This window comes from Tursiops truncatus, chromosome 1 (assembly GCF_011762595.2).
Source record: "Tursiops truncatus isolate mTurTru1 chromosome 1, mTurTru1.mat.Y, whole genome shotgun sequence".
NCBI classification, from domain to species: domain Eukaryota; kingdom Metazoa; phylum Chordata; class Mammalia; order Artiodactyla; family Delphinidae; genus Tursiops; species Tursiops truncatus.
The window spans coordinates 110,334,116-110,355,561 of NC_047034.1; the positions used below are offsets into that span (position 1 = coordinate 110,334,116).

At 32.3% G+C, this 21,446-nt stretch overlaps 1 protein-coding gene across 3 annotated transcripts in view; it reads right to left on the reverse strand.

Moving 5' to 3' along the window:
* Positions 1–21,446, reverse strand: part of PRKACB (protein kinase cAMP-activated catalytic subunit beta) — a 143,568-nt gene that overhangs the window by 49,586 nt on the left and 72,536 nt on the right. The window contains exon 1 of one of the 3 annotated variants that reach the window (XM_033864238.2): positions 2,548–2,570. The exons of the other annotated variants lie outside the window; for them this stretch is intronic. The gene's annotated coding sequence lies outside the window, so the exon portion shown is untranslated. Of the gene's footprint in view, positions 1–2,547; positions 2,571–21,446 lie in introns of those variants that run through there. 3 annotated transcript variants of the gene reach the window in all.

Genomic DNA, 21,446 nt, shown 5'->3' on the forward strand with positions numbered 1-21,446 from the left:
AAACCCAAACAGCTTAAAGCTCTCATTCTAAATCTGGAGCAAACGAAATGCCTGAATGCCTAATTTATAATATAAACTAAAGTAAAGCAATTCAAAACCAGATGTTTATATAATGATCGATAATAGCCACATTATTTTATAGAGCTGTGGTTTGAAGTTTTAGATTTGATAAATGATGAATCATTTAAAAGGATTCCTCTTTTCATTGTCTTCCCACAAAGCTACTAACAATGATTTCTGTTTACAAAATAACTTCAGGGTTTTAGAAACAAATAGTAAAAAAAAATTCCAGAGAGATAAAATGGCATTAAGAAAATGTATCATTATTCCCATAGTTAGGTTTGAGAGAGCAAAACCTAACTACACAAGAAGTAATTATTTTAGTCTTTCTTTTTTTTGGGGGGGGGAGTTCCCTTTATTCCTCTCATATCTGAATCTATAAATAAAGATGAAAGTAGGATTTAAATAGTGTTGAAATAGTAAAAGGCTAAACAAATGGCACAGTGGCATTTATTTCAGAAGTAATAATAAGAATGATGATAATGATGATAAAAAGACAAAAGTTCAATGAGGGGTTCACAAATACTTTAATAAGATCTTCTAATGATGCAGTAGTATTAAACTGAGGCATGTAAGATATATTGTAATTTCCTCCTTTACCCCCACTGAAGTACCTTTGGCAAAATACTGTTAAACAAGAAAGCTGTTGGCATTTTAAGTGCTTTGAGATTTCAAAATGGTGTTCACAGGCACCAACAGCAGACATTAGTTTTTATGTAACACTAGTGTGCATTTCTGAACATATTATTTTACTACTTTATATAAACTGTCACTTGTATTTTGCAAAATATTCCCAAAATACCTATTTTAGAAAATTTAAGAAAAATAATTTTTAAAATTAGAATCTTTCCATTATATGAAAATCTCATTCACCAAAACAATGAATCAAATAATTGCAACTACTTATGCAAATATGATCTAATTCTTCCTGGGGGTGGATTTGGGGGTGGAAAATTATTACATTTTCTTTGAGTTTAGGAAGGTTCAAGTCATCCTACTTCTAAAAAGTTAATATACTAGTTACAACTGAAGAAGAGTGGTTTTATAAGTAAGATCTCTTTTTTTTTTTTTTTGCATGAAACAGACATCTGCACATGCCATTGACTTGGAAACGACAGCTATAAAATAAATTAAAAACATAATTTATTGCTAAATGCAACTGTGGCTTTTAAGAAACAACTTGTGATTCCCAAAATATACCTCTGATTTCTTTTGAAAAATATTTTTAGTTATTTTCTATCTATAGAACTTGCACATCAAGTTGCAGTATAAACTCTCCAGATGCCTGCATGAGTATAGATAATTTGGAGACATGGAAGAAAATCAGGAAAAGGAAAAAATCCCTAACATCCTGTTTCAGCTTCTCCTGTCACTTTTTGCTAATTGGATCTTGAGTTAAGAAAAAACTAACTGGTCAAAGGAAGGACTGGCAGTATTTGCCAAAGATGGTAAGTTGAAGGAAAATTTCCTTTTTTCCTGCTTGGTGAATAAACTAAAGGAAAAATTTTAAGTACTACTGAATTTCATGCACTAATAGGATATTCAGGAAAATCTTTGAAATACTCTCTGTACTCATCAGTATTCTGAGTTTACTGTCAAGTAACACTGTAGAAAGTAAATAACAGTTCTCATAAAGGTCTTAGATGAAAATTATCAGAAATGGTGTGAATTAAAGATGTTAAATTTTGCAAATTATTTCAACAAATAGATTCCTTTTTAGAGTAAGGATAAGCATTAATTATAATGTCATTAAATAATTCCACAAAGAAAACTCTTCCTGCAACACTTTTTGTCACATAAGTATACATATACACATGAAATGTCTGGTTTATATGCGTACTACTTAGATGCAAAGATGAACACAGTTAACTCTTTGTAAAAATATTGGTTAACCAAAATATATACCTTATAAATATAAACACAAAAAATAAAATATTTTATAACATGCTAGATTATGAATAACTCTAAAAAAAATAGGCAATCTAGAACCATATGTATTTGCTTTGGATTTTATTATTTTTACACAGTGGTGAATTTAACTGTCTAAATGCTTTTCTCTAGTTATTTTTAAAGTTTATATCCACTGACATAAGGTGTTGGCAACTAATTAATAAAACGAGTGGTGGGAGAAAGCCAAATTCAAACACTGCAGCACATTTAATCTGGAGTTCCCTATAAAGCATATACTTGAAGTTCTCAATTGTTTTCTTGTGTTCATATATAAGCCATATCTACATTTACACTCAATTTAAACCCTTGTGATATCCTGCAACAGCCACAGGTTTTGGAGCTCAACACATGAGTTATAATATTGGTTGTAATGCTTCTTAGTAATCATCAGTACCTATCTGAAAACACAGTGATTAGTAACACTCCTTAGGAAAAAACATCTCAACAAAGGATTTTTCTGCAAATATATTCTGTTCTGTACTGGTCAATAATGGAGCAAACTAGGTACTAAAAAAATGAGGACACACCAAAAATTACCTCAATTTCTTCCCAGAAGTATATACTTCAATTACATTTATTTTCCATATAAATTTATTTTCTCTTCAGTTTAAGAAATACCAAAGGAATCTATATGTTCACCCAGGGTTGGTTTGTAGAAATATTTACCCACATTCATGAGATGAAGAAAGAAGAAACAAAGTGATAATTTTTATGCATATCTACAAGTACATTAAAAAAAACTTAAATCTTACCACCCTCAAAATATCTTTGAATATATTTATACACACGACATTGTTAAAAATTAGAGAGTTCATTTTAAACATTAGGAAAATTTATTAAAAATTCAAGTATGGCGTATCTTTATTCCATGTTATTCAGATAATTCTGAAATGTTTCACTAATTATAGTTAGTAAATTTATTTACTGGGCAATTTTTGGTTCTGTGTTGCTGCTAGATTCTACATTGCTACTGGTTATAAAAAGGGCATGTTGTTCATTACAGTATGCCATTATGCAAAGCTTAAAGGAGGTTATCATTCATGTTTTATAAGAAGGGTTTATAAATCTATTACTATACAGATTATAACTACTCCAGATGTTGAATTCTCCAGTTTTCTTTGTAATGTGATAAATGTCACCTCTCTCTTTGACACCTCTTTTACAATAAAAGCACAATTTTATTTAACTTCTTTTAATGGATGTCAGAAAATAGAAGGGAAACAAATAGAAAACAGAACAAAATAGAATATAAACTTCCTAGGGTAAATACCCAATTAAAATATTAGCTGTTTTACTCAAGATTTACAACTATATTTTCCTTTCAAAAACCTTTCATTAACCTGGGTTATCTAATTTAAGTGGTGTGTATTAATTTGTCTTATGTTACCCTGTACAGCTCCCACTATTTCACAGTGCTATATTTGTTGTTTCTAAAATATCACACAAGAAACTGCAATATAAATAATTTCTGTGGATAAAACTCAACATAAAACTAAACCATTTCTCCCATCAACTAAAATATTTTATTAACTCAAAATATTTTATAAAAATATAACTTTAAGAGGAGCATAACAACTTGCAAACAACCAAATAAAAAGTTTTAAAAGGTAACATTTGTTTTATTAAAAGTAATTGCCTACCAGATACTTCTGAAGAGGAGCAAGCTTGTATCCGAAAAATAAATTAAACAATGATTAAATGACACTCATAAAAACAGCATATTAGCATGAAATCACTTATGCACATTTTTACAAAATATTATGTACAGACTAAAACAATGTAGAAATGATTATTTGACTGAACATATTCAAATAGAATATTTTTAAATTAAATGGTTAGGAAATAAAATCAATAATTACTGTTCAGCGCCAAAATCAATACCATTCTAATTTTCCTTAAAACAGCTAACAAAAAATTTAACTCCTCATAGCAATAGCGCTAATAATATTAAGTAGCATATACTGAAATACACATCCTATAACTACTGCAATGCCATCTCTAGACTTCTATTCTTTTTCAAAACTCTACTGTAGGAAAGACACTCTGAATTGTAATACTTCATTAAGTCCCTTCTGAGAGACAACAGTGTCTTCCAGGTATTTTTACTTCATTGGTGCTGGTTTAACAATCTTCTCAACATTTATTGAGCACTGTTCAATGGTACCAGAAACTGAGCTAGACTCTGGGAACACAACAAAGAATGAACATATCTCCACTATATAGGAGATGAGAAGCTAAAGGGGAAATAGATGAACCACTGTAATAGAATGTGACAAGGATTACAACTAAGAAATCTACAGGTGCTATTCAAGCTCAAAAGAGGAAATTCTTGGGTAGTAAGGTAAGGCATAAAAGATGATGCAGCATTTGTGCTGAATCTTGAAGGATAAACAGTTCCTCTGGCAGATGAAGTTGAGGACAAAGATAGGCTGGGATGATCTTGAATCAAATGCATAAAGGAAAGAGCATGGTTTACTCAGGAAATGTCAACAGACCTAAATAGCTGCAGCATAGGGTAAAAGTGTACAGCAGCAGTGGGAGGTGAAGTGTATGGGCAAGAAAGTGCCCAATCAGGGAGGTAGCTACTCGCCACAGCGACGCTTTTCAGTATGTGGAAAGGCCCAGGAGTAAACTGAGTTATTCACAATTGCTGTACTCCATTTCTTCTGGGAAATAGGAGGCAAGATCACTTGGCTAAAGAAAGAGGGGAGCCAGAGTAAGGAGGAAGAACAGTGGGGGTTACAGGTCTGAATATTTTAAATCTTGATGGCTATCCATTTAGGGAATAAGAGAAGGAGCTGTTCCTCTAAAATTTTCTATAAGGGAAAGAGCAAGTATTAGGTACTATAAGCAGTCGTTTCTTAATAGTATCTTTTTTTGTAATAAGTTAAAAATTTTTTTTACTGAGCAGATTATAATTCATGGTCCCCCTAATCTCATGTAATTAAATTATTTTCATCTTCATTCTTTACCTAAATAAAAGCATTATTCTATTTAGGTTATTTAATGTATGTCAGAAAGCACAAAACAGGATGGGAACAGAGGTAAATTAGTTATGAAAATACCAAGTTCTATCAACAAATAACAATACAGTCTCTTCCAAAACCTCTAGGAAGTGTAAATCTAGTAGACTGTAATACTGTCTTCTGGCACCCCTACTTCAAACACTCACCTCTTTAGAACTCTATATGTTATTTCTAAGTATACCTCCCCACACACATACATGCTGTAGTACAAATATTTTCAGTAAATATAAAATATTCTAGTTGCTACAGAATGCCTCATAAAATGCAACTTATAGCAACAAAGCAAACAAATTATTCTGTAAAAAGTGGTTTCCTACCAGATGCTTCTGATGATTTGCGTGCTTGATCAAAAAGAATAAATTAAACAGATTAAATAACACATAAAATAACATACACACAAGAAGTTACCAACCCATACATGTTCATTAGATATTCACACACAGGAATAGAATGAAAAACACATATTCAAAAGTGTTTTATACAATGATTATAATTAATTCTTTGGATACATATATCTTTTTAACCAGTCAAAACCCTACTCTGGAAATGTATTAATGAAATATCATATTTCTATCCCTTTAATCTGAAGAGCAATTGTGTTCACTTTGCTGAAGAGACACTTTGCTTCACCATATTCAAACATGTTCGTTCAAAGCAAATTCACTGTAACCTGAAAATGACAGTGGGTATAAAAAACAACTTTAATTACTATAACTGTTATTTGTGTAGTTCAGTGGATGGGACCACATAACAGCACAAATGGGCCTACTTTTCTTTTCTAAGATATTAATTAGTCTTGCACAAAATCACACATGAATGAGTGGTTGAAAATTTAATAGGCAATAAAGGCTATTCTTATTGCAATACTGCTTACATTTACTCTTCTGTCCTCTCCTTACAATTTTTTGTTAGTTAATTCTTTATCAAGTCTTGGTTACAAGTGAACATTATAATTGACCCACTCTTTCACTACACTGTTAAAAAAATTTTAAACTTTTGGTGAGACATATATATTTAAATGATCAAATTATAGAAAGAAACACATTAACTTATTTGACTAGTATCTATATGGACAGATGGATACACTATGAATTCACACAGTGTACTCGTTCACTACAAATCACATGTACATGCTTTCTCTCCAAACTTGCTCTCTGTCTAGGGATGCTGTGGATTTTCTAGGCCATCCAAGCCATGTTTGACTGAAGATGTTCCCTAAAGGATTTTGTGATAAAACTTAAAGTAAATTTATAGTCATAAAACTAATGACCCAGGCAATTTTTGAAATGCTCTTTGAAATGTACTTTACTTCCTTAATTGTTCACTGAGACTTTTTCTCAGAGGATATTTTATCTAGCAGAAGCATATGCTAAAGATTTTCCATTTGGTCCTGAATTCAAATGTTCTGTCTTGTTGCGGAAAGTACAGAGATAGGAGTGGATCCCTAGATGATAGGGTATGCACGTTTTCAACTTAACTAAATAGTAAGTGGCTCAATAAATGGTTGTGCTAGTATATACTACCACTCTATCCTTGATGATCCATATCCTCAACAAAATATGTTACTGTTTAATTTTTACTTTCTAATTTTTGATAATCTAATGGGTATAAAATGATATCTGCTTGTTAAATATTAAATATCTCAGTAGAATTTTATACCTTTTTTCTCTTAAAGGTCTTATTCTTTTATTAGATTTATTCCTAGGTTCTTTAGAGCTTTGGTTGCTATTGTAAATGGGAGACTTTTTAAAAAATTACCATTTGTTTGTTGCTGATGTATAGCACATAGTTGATGTTTATATACTGATATTATATGGCAGACTGGCAGACTCTCATTAATTCTAAAATAACACTAGTAGATTCTATTGAATTTTCTATGTAGATAATCACATATCTGTGAATAATGATAATTTTTTTTACTCCAACTTTTTCTTGTCCTACCGTGTAGGTTATGACTCACAGTGTTATACTGTACAGATAAAGACAATGAGCATTCTACTCCTGTTCCTAACTTCAAAGAACATGTTTCTAACTGCTTTTCTTTCCCATACTTTACTTGTGAAACTATTACTAGAATACATATATTTAAGAAATTAAGAATATCTCCTTTTTAATTCTTTGAAAAATTTTGTACAAGATTAAAATTTTTGTTTTTTGAACTTGACTATAAAACTGTCCAGTCCCAATTTTGCTAAGTTTTCTTTTTTTTTTTTTTTTTTGCGGTACGCGGGCCTCTCCCGCTGCAGAGCACAGGTTCCGGAGGCGCAGGCTCAGCGGCCATGGCTCACTGGCCCAGCCGCTCCGCGGCATGTGGGATCTTCCCGGACCGGGGCACGAACCCGTGACCCCTGCATTGGCAAGCAGACTCTCAACCACTGCACCACCAGGGAAGCCCATGCTAAGTTTTGAATAAACATTTTAACTATGATTAAATCTTAAATAGGTACAGTTCTAATCAGTTCTCTTAAAAGCCTTCTCCATGAACTATGCGTTGACTCTGATGAATATTTTCTATTCCACTGACTTTTGCTCATGTCTCTATTAGTTTTTTTCCTTCTTTTGATTAACCATACTGTGCTTTCTCTAACTTGTTTACTTGCATCCTTACATCACAAATGTCTTTCTCTTTTCCTAACATACACATTTAAGATTTTGGCTCTAAATCCTTTAGCTGCACCCCACAAGTTCTGATACATAATTGAATTTTAAATTTATGAGTTATTTCTTGACCTGTGTGTTATTTGAGTTTTTTTAATTTCCAAATATAACATTTGTGTTTACTTATTTAATTAGTCTTTTATTATTGATTAAACTTAATTGCTTTGTGGTCAGAGACCACAGCCTATGTATCAATTCTTTAAAGTATATCAAATATGTGTAGTCAAAAAATCAATTTTGTAAGTGTTCTATATATTTCTGTGTATTCTCCAATTACTGGGTGAGAATTCTTTATATATATCTATAAATCTTACATAGTTATAATTTTTCCTTCTAAACGGGTCAATTTTGTTTTATATATTTTGAGGCTCTGTGGGAAGTGCATACAATTTTTTTCTCTTATATTTCTTTTTTATGTGATTAATTTAAATGGTAGCCTGTATGTGACAATTCTACTCTGACATTCTTGGTAGGGTGTAATGCTGTTTTATCTGCTAAATATCTTTTGTTGTAGATTGTTTGTGTGTGTTATGTATCTATTTTGGCTTTGGACTCTGAACTCAAAGTTCAGTGGGGTTTTATCTGTGAGAAAACTGCAGGGTTTGATATGAGGATATGTTTTGTATTAGCTTCTGCCTGGCATCCGATAGATGTTACCAGCCTGGAACTGTTACTCTAAGGTATTTTATTTAAAATTATTAAACCACACAATTAATACAGATTATAACGTGAAAGCTACTGAAGAAGCAGCAGTTGATTACAAACTCTCAGGAAAAGCATCCCATACACATGCACACACAGCCCTCCCCCCTCCCCAGGAACCCAAGCCAAGAAATGTGAGCTTCCTTATTTTCCCCGTGTCAGTGGAGATGTTTTATTTTTTAGTCTATGCTTTCACTGAGGTTATGATCCTTTGAGGATCCTGGCTTTATACACAAGTCTAAGAAATCCCAAGTTGTATGGATCAAAGAACTTTTCTGTCTCTGTGAGGCCATTTAAAACAAAAGCCATTTTGTCACCAAGGTATGAAAATTTCCTCAGGGTAGTCAAAGTATGCTCCCCCTTACAGCTCTGGTTTTTCACTTACTATTTGACTTTTTGCACACTGGGGATTTCTATTATATTCTTGTAAATTCAAGTATTCATTTAAAGGGATCCTTGTTATATTTTATTCAGTATTTCTATGTGCTGTTGTATCTTCGTTAATTTTTGGTCTAGAAGGATTTTCAAATTATCCAGTCTGCAATTTATGGATTTTTTTCTGTATAAGAAAAAAATGTGTGTTAAGTTGTAAGATGCAAGGAGAGCTGGATGTTTGTGGAATTCATTTTTTATCCTCGTAATTCAAACTTCCATCAGGATATATTTAGGTGCTGGTATTTTTGTTAATTTTTGTCAACACACAATGAGCTCTTTCAGTGTATACTTTTAGGATTTTCTTCTAAGTTTTCCTGAATCATAATTTTTTTATGATTGTTTCTGTTCTATTAGTCATTATCTGTTCTGAAGGAATGTTATTCATTCAATTTGTAGAGTTCCTACTTTTATCTAACATACTTTTCACCTCATAATTTTTATCCTGTCCATTTTCCCTACATTCTGGTAGCTTTTATCAAGTTAGCTCTTTACATGTTCAATTTACCTTCCTGCAGTGATTATTTTGCTCTTTACTGCTTCTAATGCAGCTTTATACTCTACAAATGCCAGGGTCATTTTCTTATAACCTTTTCTTATATCATTATTGCTTCTTTTCTATTCCTGCCTCTCGTCCAGCTCTCTTCTCATCCTAGTCTCTTGTTTCATCTTTTTATCTTTAACGTCTTATTTTATAGAGTCCATGTTCACTTGAAATTTTTAAGAATTCCACATAGACGCTATCTATAATTTCCTATTGTAAACCCTCCTTCATAAATATTTTCGAAACATAAGTTCATTCTCTTCCTCTTGAAGGCTGTGAACTTATCCTTGAGCACGATCTCTTTTATAGGTTCCACATTGGTACTTTTCTTGTTTATTCATTCATGAACAATGAGAAGCCTTTCAAAACTTTACAAATGCTCCCCCCAAATAAGATGGATCCTCCCACCTCCTATTTGGGTATGTTAGAATCAACTTCTCAGATCTTTTAGTTGATATATATATATACATATTTATATTATCATTTAAGTAATCCAAAATGGGAATGGAGCCAGGACTATAGGGTTCCTTACTACTTGTGATGCCCGTCACATCAGGGAAGAGCCCTGTTATATCTGGAAGAAGAAAAGCCACTTTCTCAGTTTGATTAGACTAACAAATTTCTGGTTGTCCCACTATTAATTGTTTTAGAATGAAAGAAATCAGCAGTGTTGGATTTTCCACTCATCTCTCCCACAGTCTTTCTTAAAAGCTTCATCCATCCAAGTTAGTAAGGGTGAAATTATTTTTATTTCTTTTCCATGAAGGCAAACTACTCAAAATAAAACTGTTAAACTTTGGCATCTGATCTTCAATCTGATACATACATTTCTAGGCAAGTACCCTTCCTTAATTCCACTGATATACTGTTTTTCCAGTTTTGTGTTCTTAAATTTTCAATTTAGAAAATATTGATCTAAAAAGGGGAATTACTCAAATGCTTTTGCTCAAGTCTGTAACTTTCCTGTAATTCAAAGCATAGCAAATCTTTTTCAGAGATTTGCCCTCAACTACCACAAGGCCGATCAGAGTTTTCATTTGAGATTTTGATATAATGATGCTAGTTATGTTCCAATAAGCACATGAACCAAAAAAATCAAAATACATGACTGATATTCTTCATCAGTAATGTAATAAAAGTGTTGTACTGTATAAAAAATGGATAAGTTTTAATCATTCATTTATTTCACAAGAATTTATGAGTTCATTACTGTGTTTGGGGCACTAGGGTAACCACTGGAAACACAGAGATGAACACTGCACTATCCTTGACTTAAGGAGTTCAAAGGATGGTGATTGGAAACTGATATGCAAATATATAATTTCAGTATAATATAAATAATTGTTATAGTTTATATAAGTTTGCTTTGGGAGTATAGAGGAATCATCTGACTCTACAGAGTCAATAATGGAGGCACTGAAAAGCATAGCTGGTTTTCAGAATTTTTATAATAAAAGATATAAATATGGAAAGGGAGCAAGGAATAATATGTAGTATAATATGACTAGATCAGAATTTTATGAGAGTGGTGCAAATAAAGCCAGAAAGGCAGGGCACTGCTCTCATATGCCCCACTAAGGAGTTTAACCTTTATTTGAGAGGCACTAAGGAGTAACTGAAAGTTTTCACGTTGGGTTAAGAAATGGGTGTATCTGCAGTTTTAAAATGGCAGCATGGAAAATGGTCCGGAGGGATATAAAACTGGAAGTTGAGACCAGTGAAGCTGTTACTGCAAAAGGATTGAAAAGATACAGAATTCCTGATCCAAAAGCATTCTCAGTGTCAGTGATAATGGAGAAAATTGAGTGATTTTGAGACATTTCTAATGTAGAATCAATAGAAATTTATGGCTGAGTGCATGTCTGGGGAGTAAGAAACAAGTTCAGTGATTACAAGGCTTCTGTTTTAAGTTCCTGCATGGCGAGTGGGATCATTAACAAAAATCAGGATGAATGAAAAAGGAGCAGATTTGGGATGGAAAGAGAAAATTCACTTTTGCACTGAACATTCAGGTAACAACTGAAGATGTGGGACTGGATGAGATCATTCAGAGAGAATGCAGCATTAAAAGAGGGCTAAAGATAGATTCCAGAGAAAACTATTCCCCCCAAAAGCTGATATTTAATAGGCAAGGAAGGAGAAAAGAAATAGCTTTTTAACTAGGAAAGTACCACATACACATAAATATCACATGTATAGCTAAAGACTTAGATAAAAAGGTCTGGCATTTGCTCATTTTTACAAATAAAACCACACTTCATTTCAAATTTTCCACATTTTGAAATGGCTGAGGCATTTAACCACTTATGAGTAACATTAGTTGAAATTGGAGAATCCTGAAAAAGTCAGAATGTTTAGTTGTCATTACTATAATTCCTACGGTTAAAAAAGGCTATAAGGGCAGACCAATATGATCAAGTATATCAAATACTATCTGAATAATCCATAGCTTTCTTGAAAGAAAAAGCAATAGAGAAGCAGTAACAATTTTCTTCAGCTAAAACCAACATATCCAATTGTAAAACCTCTAGAACACTTTCAAGGAGAAAAAACACACTGCCTGTATTCAAAGAAATCCAGTATTTTAAGTGTGATAACCAGGTATATTCAGTTTTGATATCCAAGAAATCCTAAGAAATGTTAACATGTTGCTTTTGTAGTATTAGCCCAAATTTAAAACACTCGAACAGAAAGATCTATCTAACAGAAGAATAACAGGATAATAACAATAACAAATCATTCTTAATATATTACATGCAAAATTGTTCTTTTAACGTCTAATATCATTCTATAAATAAATACCTAACAGTGTTGAAGAGGTTTATATTATACAGCAGCAGGATAAAAAATGTTTATTGGCAATAATAAGATGGTCTCCAATTATGGAAGAAAATGTTCATCTATTTGGAATTCTACCACTATACCACAAAAATCCAACTCTCTCAGGTTCTGAATTCCAATTCCAAATCTTTTAAGTATAAACTATAGACTGCTTTAAGAGAAAAACCATAACACTTTTCCTAAACATGTATCTGATTCAAAGGTTAACTTAATAAACATCCTCTTTTTTAGTTAAGCAAAAAGATGCTAATGAATTATGCTCTAAGCAAATATTTCTGCCTCTAACAACAGGATATCTATTTTTAGCTGCAGGTTTGGCTTAAAGTGAACAGCTTTTACCCTATGATAAACTGCAGTATATACTGTAGTATATTTTCTCAAAAAACAATTTTAGAAATGTTTAGAAAAAATCATATTTACAAAAATAAAAAGGAAACTATCACAAAAGTACTTGTTCTAACAAATTATTTCCCAAAAAATTATTTCTAAAAATTTTAACAAAGGCTCCAAAACCAAAATGCATATATTTATTTCATCATTAAATTCCTATTTCTCAATGAATTATAGTTAAAAGCAACAAATAAATCAATAAAATTTTGGCAACATCTTATGCAAAATTGAGTATTTTTTATATAACCAAAAAGAAGCTAACAAAAATTAATATTAGAAAGACAAAGCCAATAAAAGGAAAGTTTAATTATCTTCAGGATCAGATACTAAAATAATTCCTCCTTTACCACAGTGGGTCTTTTACTCACTAATTTATAACACAATTAATAACAATGTATTAATGAATATAATGAATACAATAAATCACACCATAAAATAGATTAGAAACTGATTACTGGTATTGACTATTAATAGTGATATTAATTATTCACAGTTGTTAATGGATTTAAAAAGCAAATTACTATAATCCCTAAATGCAAAAGCATCAAGAGAAAATGTAATCCACTGTAGTTCTGGCTTTACAACTGCCCCTCTATAAAACGTTTTTTTGCTTTTATAGTTAAATATTTTTTAAAAATACAAACCTACAGAGTCTCAGAGAGCATACTTACCACTCATGATGAAAATCAACCTTTCCAAAACATACTGCTCAAAACAACAATCCAACAGCAAAGGGAGTTATGCTAATCTCTAGAGGTATAAGAACCGATGGTGTAAACACATACATTAGAGCATGCAGCACACAGAAAATGAAAAGAGCTTTCTTTTGTTTTAAAAAGAGAAGCTCCTAGAAGCAAAGCATAACTGCTCAGTGCGAGATATCACTAGTAAACATCAGATTAATGCCAAAGATGTGTATAACTAGATTTAATTTCTTTCAAGCTAGTTATCCTAGGCTTCTTCATATACCACTAGAACAACTCAAAATGGCAGGGAGAAAATGTTCGAACCAGGATGTATAAGATGTTCTCAATTATATCAGCATGAGTTGTTACCACGGCAACATTAGAGCAGAATTATCGGTTCACTTGTAACCAAGGAGTAGCTTTTCTAAAGCTTTAATCAACCAAGACAAATAAAATGCCTTTTTATTTTAGAGCCACATGATTTAAAAATTACCACGTTTCTTAAATTTAAGCACTTATCTACCATTTTTACATCTTTCAAAGATATTTTAAAAATTGCTGTTTTCTTCAAATACTCACACAATCCCATGTTGAACCTGGCAAGGAACAAACAGCAGAATGATTGCACCTAAACGTCTTTCAATTACACCAGCTCTTACTGCTAGCTGTGGACCTCACTGATATTAAAATGCTGTGTGCTGTTGCTAGTGACTATTGGCGATGAATCTTATTGCCCAGATCGCTGATAGCTTTCATTTTTCATGAGCCAGAAAGCTATACTGCAGCACAAATGTTAACCATTTAAACATTCTGTTATTATGGAGGAGACAAAATATAATACTATATATCTTCATTTATAAAGGAGAATTGTAAAACAACTTATTTATAAACTTCCATTATATTCAGTATCACAAACAGTGTCAGATGCCACTTATGTGATTTTCAAAAGAGGGAAGTACACAAAAAAGTTACTGACAATTATTGTTGAAGTGTAAAATCCCTTACATTAAACAGGATTAAGATGACAGATTGTATAGCAAGGTAGATGGTATGGTGAACAACTGTTCTGATTCCCAGAGACCCAAAATTTGTACCAAAATGGTACAAGGGATCTATAGAATGGTTCCTTGTTAAGTGGAATGTCACCAAGTGAACATGCCATTTTAAAAGTTGCCAGGTGACACAGGACTTCTGGTGAAGAAAGAATGAGTAAGTTAGCAAATCTTCTCTCCAAGAAACAATTATGAAGTTGGACAAAATTATCAAAAACAATGACTTCATGTTTCTGGACATCTAGTAATCACAAACAACAAACTGAGAAGCATTTATTCATGAAAAATTGCTACACTTTGCATGAGAACAGTGGGAGTCTGTGGTATTCTTGCTTGGTGCTGCTCCTGTTCCCCCACAGCTCAGTCAGTGCAGTACTTCTGTCAGGGTGGGGCTCCATGACAACCAGGAGCTTTACTGCCAGAGAGGGCTGACATGATTTGGAGAGGAAGCCAAAAAACTCCATACAAGTGATACCATCTATTAAAAAAAAAAAAGCAAACTGTAGCAAATGAACAGGGCAAGTATCCAGCTTTGCTAACCTGAAGTTGTGGCCGTAGTAGGGGTGAGCAGTAGACTGATGGTCTAGCAAAAAATTTAGTAGAGAAAATGTAAATGAGAGAGGCAGAGAGGGCCTAAATAAGCTCTCCACATACCCCAGCTTGACAAGGAAGCTATTCCGTAGGACCCAAAGGAAAGTTAAAGCTGGTACAGGCTTGAAAACTGCCTGAACATTGAATATGCTTTCCAACCCACAAACAGCTCCATCAGCACAGACTGGCTCAGAATGTTTGAGCACAAACTCTGATTAATCACTGAATAATAACTAAGCTATGCAGGCACAGGGTAATCCTTAACAGAGAAATCAGTAGCCAGACAACATGGTGGATACAGCCCATAGATTAAAGCCATGGAAGTTATTAAAACAAAACAATATAAATAAAAACAATCCTGAGGAAAGAAAAAATAATCAGAATGCAGAGCTGCTACAAAATATTATTTTAAAAAGTCAAATTTCTGACAAAAACATTATATAATCCATAATGAGGAAAAAGGATAGAAAATGTCTCTGAATGGTCCCAGATATAGGATTTAGCAGAAAAGACTATTGGAAATATAGCAAAAGAATAAAAGGAAATTGTATTTAAAGAATTCAAGGAAAATATGATGGCAATGATACAACAAAGAGAATTTCAATATAATGATAGAAAGAGAAACTTTTCAAGATATAAAAATTATAGACTTAAAAAGTACAATAACCCAAACTTTAAAACTCACTACATAAGCCCAATAGCAGATTTGAGGAGGGCAAAAGACTCAGTCAGTGAACTTGAAGATAGATCAATCGAAATCATCCGGTCTGAAGAATACAGAGAACAAAAGATAGGAAAAAAATGAACAGACCCTCAGAAGCCTGTAGGATATCAAGGGTATCAACATACATGTAATAGGAATCCTAGAAGGAGAGGAGAGAGACAAAGGGCAAAGAAAAAATATTTGAAGAAATAATGGTTGAAAATGTCCAATCTGATGAAAAATGTTAACCTGCAATCTAAGTTCAACCAATGCCAAGTATGATAAGTACAAAGAGATTCATACCTAGACACCTCATATTCAAGTTATTCAAAGACAAAGAAAAAATATTGAGAGAAGCAAGAGAAAATGACTAATCATGTACAGGGGAAAAGCAATATGATTAATGATGACTTCTTCATGAAAATAAGAGAGGCCGGAAGGCAGTGGAATAATGTATTCAAAGTGCTAAAAGAAAGAAACCTTTTCACAATTCTCTATCCGGGAACACTATCCTCTAAAAACAAAGGTAAAATAAAAACATTCTCAGATAAACAACAACAGAGGATATGTGCTTCAAGCAGAAATACTTAAGGAAGTTGTTCCAGATGAAGACACTGGACAATACTCAAATTGACAGGAAGAAATAAAGAGTATAGATGATAAATATATAAGTAAAAGACTATATAAACACATTTATCTTTCTTTTTAAAATTTCTTTAAAGACCTTAAAATTGTATGAAGCAATCATTGTAACACTGCATTTCTAGGTTTATAAAAACATAAAGGTAACATGTGAAAATGATAACACAAAATTAGAGAAGAAATGGAGCTATATTGCATCAAAGTCGCTATATTTTACTAGAAAAGTAGATTGTGATAAGATAAAATGCATATTTTAACCCCTAAATCAACTATTAAGAAAATGTCTTTTTAAAATGTAATTTAAAAATCAAAGAGGAATTAAAATGGCATCCTACAAATATCTGTTTAACACAAAAGAAGGAAGAGAGGAACAACAATACAAAAACTCTTAAGATATATAGAAAACAAACAGCACAATCGAAGATGTAAAGCCAACCATATCAATAATCACATTAAATGTGAATAAACAGATCACAAGGCAGAAATTATCAGACTGGATTAAAAAAGGTCCAACTATATGCTGTCTACAAGGGCCACACTTTAGATTTTAAGATAAAAATAGGTTGAAGGCAAAGGAGAGAAAAAGTTATACCATGTAACAGTAACCATAATACAGGTGGAATACCTATATCAATATCAGACAAAATAGACTTTAAGACAAGAAATATTAGTAAAGTCAAAAAAAGGAAATTTCATAATGATAAAAGGGCCAATACTTCTGGGAGATTTAACAATTAGAAATGTATATGCAATGAACAAAATAGTCTCCAAAATGCTAAAACAAAAATGACAGAATTGAAGGAAGAACTAAGGACTTCCCTGGTGGCACAGTGGTTAAGAATCCGCCTGCCAATGCAGGGGACATGGTTCGATACCTGGTCTGGGAAGATCCCACATGCCGTGGAGTAACTAAGCCCGCATACCACAACTACTGAGCCTGTGCTCTAGAGCCTGCATGCCACAACTACCAAAGCCCTAGAGCACCTAGAGCCCGTACTCTGCAACAAGAGAAGCCACTGCAATGAGAAGCCCACACACTGCAACGAAGAGTAGTCCCCACTCGCCACAACTAGAGAAAGCCCACCCGCAGCAATTAAGACCCAACACAGCCAAAAATAAATTAATTAATTAAAAAAAATTTTCTTAAAGAAAGAACTAAATAATTCAGAAATTATAGTTGAAAATTTCAATATTCTTCTCAATAATTCATGGAAAAAAGAAAATCAATAGGTTACAGAAAACTTGAATATAATATCATTAAAATGACATTTATAAAACACAGCATCTAACATCAGCAGAATACACATTCTTTTCAAGTACACATGGAAATTCTCCATATTAATCATATGCTAAGCAATATAACAAATCTCAAATTAATTTGAAAGGATAGAAAATTCATTCAAAAAATGAACTCTTATCATAGGAGAATTAAAGTAGGAATCGACAACAGAGAGAAATTTTGGAAATCCTAATATCTGGATTTAGATCACAAAGAAATCCCAAAGGAAATTAGAAAATATTTTGAACTGAATGGAAAAAACCCCACAAGAAATCAACATTTATGGGATATAGATAAAGCATAGCTTAGAGGGAAATTCAAAACTTTAAACACATGTATTAGAAAAAAAGAAAGGTCTCAAATCAATAATTTAAGTTTCCACCTTAAGAAACTTAGAAAGAAGAGCAAATTAAACCAAAGCCAAAAAGGTCACAGCAGAATTCAATGAAATGGAAGATAAAAACAATAGAGAAAATGAAGACACCAAAAGTCTTACTGATAAACCTTTAGCTAGACTGACCAAAATTAACACAAAATAAAACAGAGAAGACACTAATTACCAAAATCAGGAATGAAAAAATGGTATAACCACTGATGCTAGAGAAATTAAAAGGATTAAAAGAGAATACTATGAACAACTTTACGTAAATGATATAACTTAGATGAAATGGACAAGTTCATAGAAAGACACAAATTACCAAAACTAACTCAAGAAGAAATAAAAAATCTGAAAAGACTTACAAACAAACAAAAATATTAAGCCAGTAATTAAAATTTTTCCCACAAAGAGAAGCTCAGGTCCACATGGCTTCACTGGGGAATTCTATGAAACATTAAAAGATATAATACCAATCTGACACAAACTTTTCTAGAATATAAAGAAGGATGTAATACTTCCCAACTTATTCTATGAGGCCTGATGACAAAACTGACAAAGATCAAAAGGAAATTACAGATCAATATCCATTCCAACACAAAAATATTTATCAAAATATTAGCAAACCTGATTCAGCAGTATATTAAAAGGATTATACACCAGGACCATGTAGGATTTATCCCAGGAAGGCAAGGTTGGTTCAACATTGAAAATTAATTAATGGAATACACCATATTAATAGAATAAAAGACAAAACGACATAAACATCTCAATATATGTAGCAGAAGCATTCTACAAAATCCAGTACCTGTGATAAAACCTCTCAACAAACTGGGACTGGAAGGGAACTTCCTCAAGCTGATAAAGGGTGAGTTTGGGGGTGAGGTGGAGAGGGGGATCCTATAGCTTACATTATATATAATGGTGAAAGATGGAATGCTTTTCCTAAGAATGGGAATAAGGCAAGGATATCTATACTCACCACTTCTTTGCAACTTTTTGTGAAAGGTTCTAGCCAGTGCAATGAGGTAAGAAAAAAGATATTTAAAAAGGCATATTTATATGCCTTTAATAAAAGGCATATAAATTGATAAGAAAGAAATAAAATTGTCTTTTTTGCAGATGACATGATTCTATATGTATAAAATTCTAAGGAATCTATAAAGAAACTACAAGAACTAATAAGTAAGTTTATCAACATCATAGGATATAATATATATATAAACCAATAACATTTTAATATACTAGGAACAAGCAATCCAAAAATGAAATTAAAAGGACAGCTCCATTCACAATGGTATTAACAGAAAAAAAAAAAAAACTTAGGAATCCATTTTAACAAGATTTACTCACTAAAAAAAAAAAAAAAAAAAAAAAAAAAAACAGAAAACATTGCAGAGAAATTAAAGAACATCAAAATAAATGGAAAGCTATTTCATTTTCATGGACTTCAAGACTCAATATTGTTAATAGAAGAGTCTCCACAAATTAATCTATAGATTCAATGAAATCTCTATGAAAATCCCAGTGGGCTTTTCTTTAGAAACTGACAGGCTGATTAAAATTTATATGGAAATGTAAAGGACCCAGAATAGCCAAAACAATTTTGGAAAGAACAAAGTTCGAGGACCTACACTACTTGATTTCAAAACTTTTTTTAAAGTTACAATAACCAAGACAATGTGGTATTGGCATAGAATAGACATACATTGATCACTGCGACAAAACTGAGAATTCAGAAGTGAACCCCTACAATTATGGTCAATTGATTTTTGACAAAAGGTGCCAAGATGATTAATGGAGAAAGAAAAGTCTTTTCAACAAACAGCGCAGTAAAAATTGGATATTTATATGAGTTAAAAAAAAGAACTCCACTCCATAGCTCACACAAAAAATTAATTTTTAGATGAAAGCATAGAATAAAAATCTCCATTACCTTGGGTTAGATAAAGATTTCTTAAGATTTGGCACCAAAAGTACAATCCATCAAGGGAAAAAATGATAAACTGGACTTCATTAAAATTACAAACTTTTGCTCTTCAAGGATATCATTTAAGAAGATAATACAAGCCCAATGGGGAGAAAATATTTGCAAATTATTTATTTGGTAAAGAACTTGTGTTCAGAATATATAAAGAACTTTAAAGACTTGACAATAATAAGAAAAAAAACCCTCAATTTAGAAAGTGGGCAACAGATTTGAAAATACATTTTTCCAAAGTAGATACATGAATGGTTTATAAGAACATGAAAATATGCTCAACATCATGAATCATTAGGGAAATGCAAACTGAAATCACAATTAAATACCAATTCACACACACCAGAATGGCTAAAATCAAAAAGACTGATGATACCAAGTATTAACAAGAATGTGAAGAAACTGTAACCCTCCTACATTGTTGATGGGAATATAAAATATTAAGCTATTTAGGAAAACAATTTGGAAATTTCTTAAAAAGATAAACATAAACTTACCATATGACCCAGTTATTCTACCCCTAGACATCAACTCAAGAGAAATGAAAGCATATGTCCACCCAGTCTTGCATGCAGATAGAGCAACATTATCCAAATAAACCAAAAACTGGAAACAATCCTAATGTTCATCAGTTGCTGAATGGATAAACAAAAATGTTACATCCACACAATACAGTACAATTCAGCAATAAAATAGAGCCAACTATTGATATGTTCTATAACGTGGATGAACCTCAAAAACGTTATTGTAAGTTCAAGAAGCCAGCAACAATAGATTATATATATTATATGATTCCATTTTTATAAAATATCCAGAAAAGGAAATCTGTAGGGATAGAAAACAGATCCGTGTTTGTCTGAGGTGGGGACTGATTGCAAAAGAGAACAAAAGAACTGTTGGGGGTGATGAAAATGCTCTAAAACTGAATTGTAGTGATGGCTGCACAACTCTGTATGTTTATTAATAAACACTGAATTGTACACTTATAATGAGTGAGCCTTATGGCATGTAAATTATATTTCTCTTTTTAAAAAAGTTGTCAAGTGCTTCTCTACATAAGTAGAGTCAATCTGAGGCAGATCTTCTTTGCTGTGGGAAGAATCACTTCAGCCGACAACTTAATTATGTAAATTTAAGGCTGGTAGGCATCTATTACCTTGGGGGAATGATCTAACAAAACCCTTTGGAGCTTGGTAAAGGTTGTTCCTCTCAATACCCTATGGTAAAGAGAGCTAACAAATGGGAAGGAGGTAAGTAGATCTGCATTAAAAATAAAACAGGAATTTGAAAAGGAGGGATCAAAACCTAGACCCCATTCTTTCTAAGGTTCAGAATTACAAGAATTTCTTATCAATTTTAGTGATAGTATCTGAGGCCCATGAGTAAGAAGGCACACTAAATAAGCTTTATCGAAGAATAAAGGAGAATCTGGTGATTTAGGCTCATATTAGGGGCTCTGTAGGTCAAATTCAAGTGCCTACAGAGGATAGGCAGGTAAAAAACAGAAGTAGTGAAATAGTGAAGGCTAGAGCA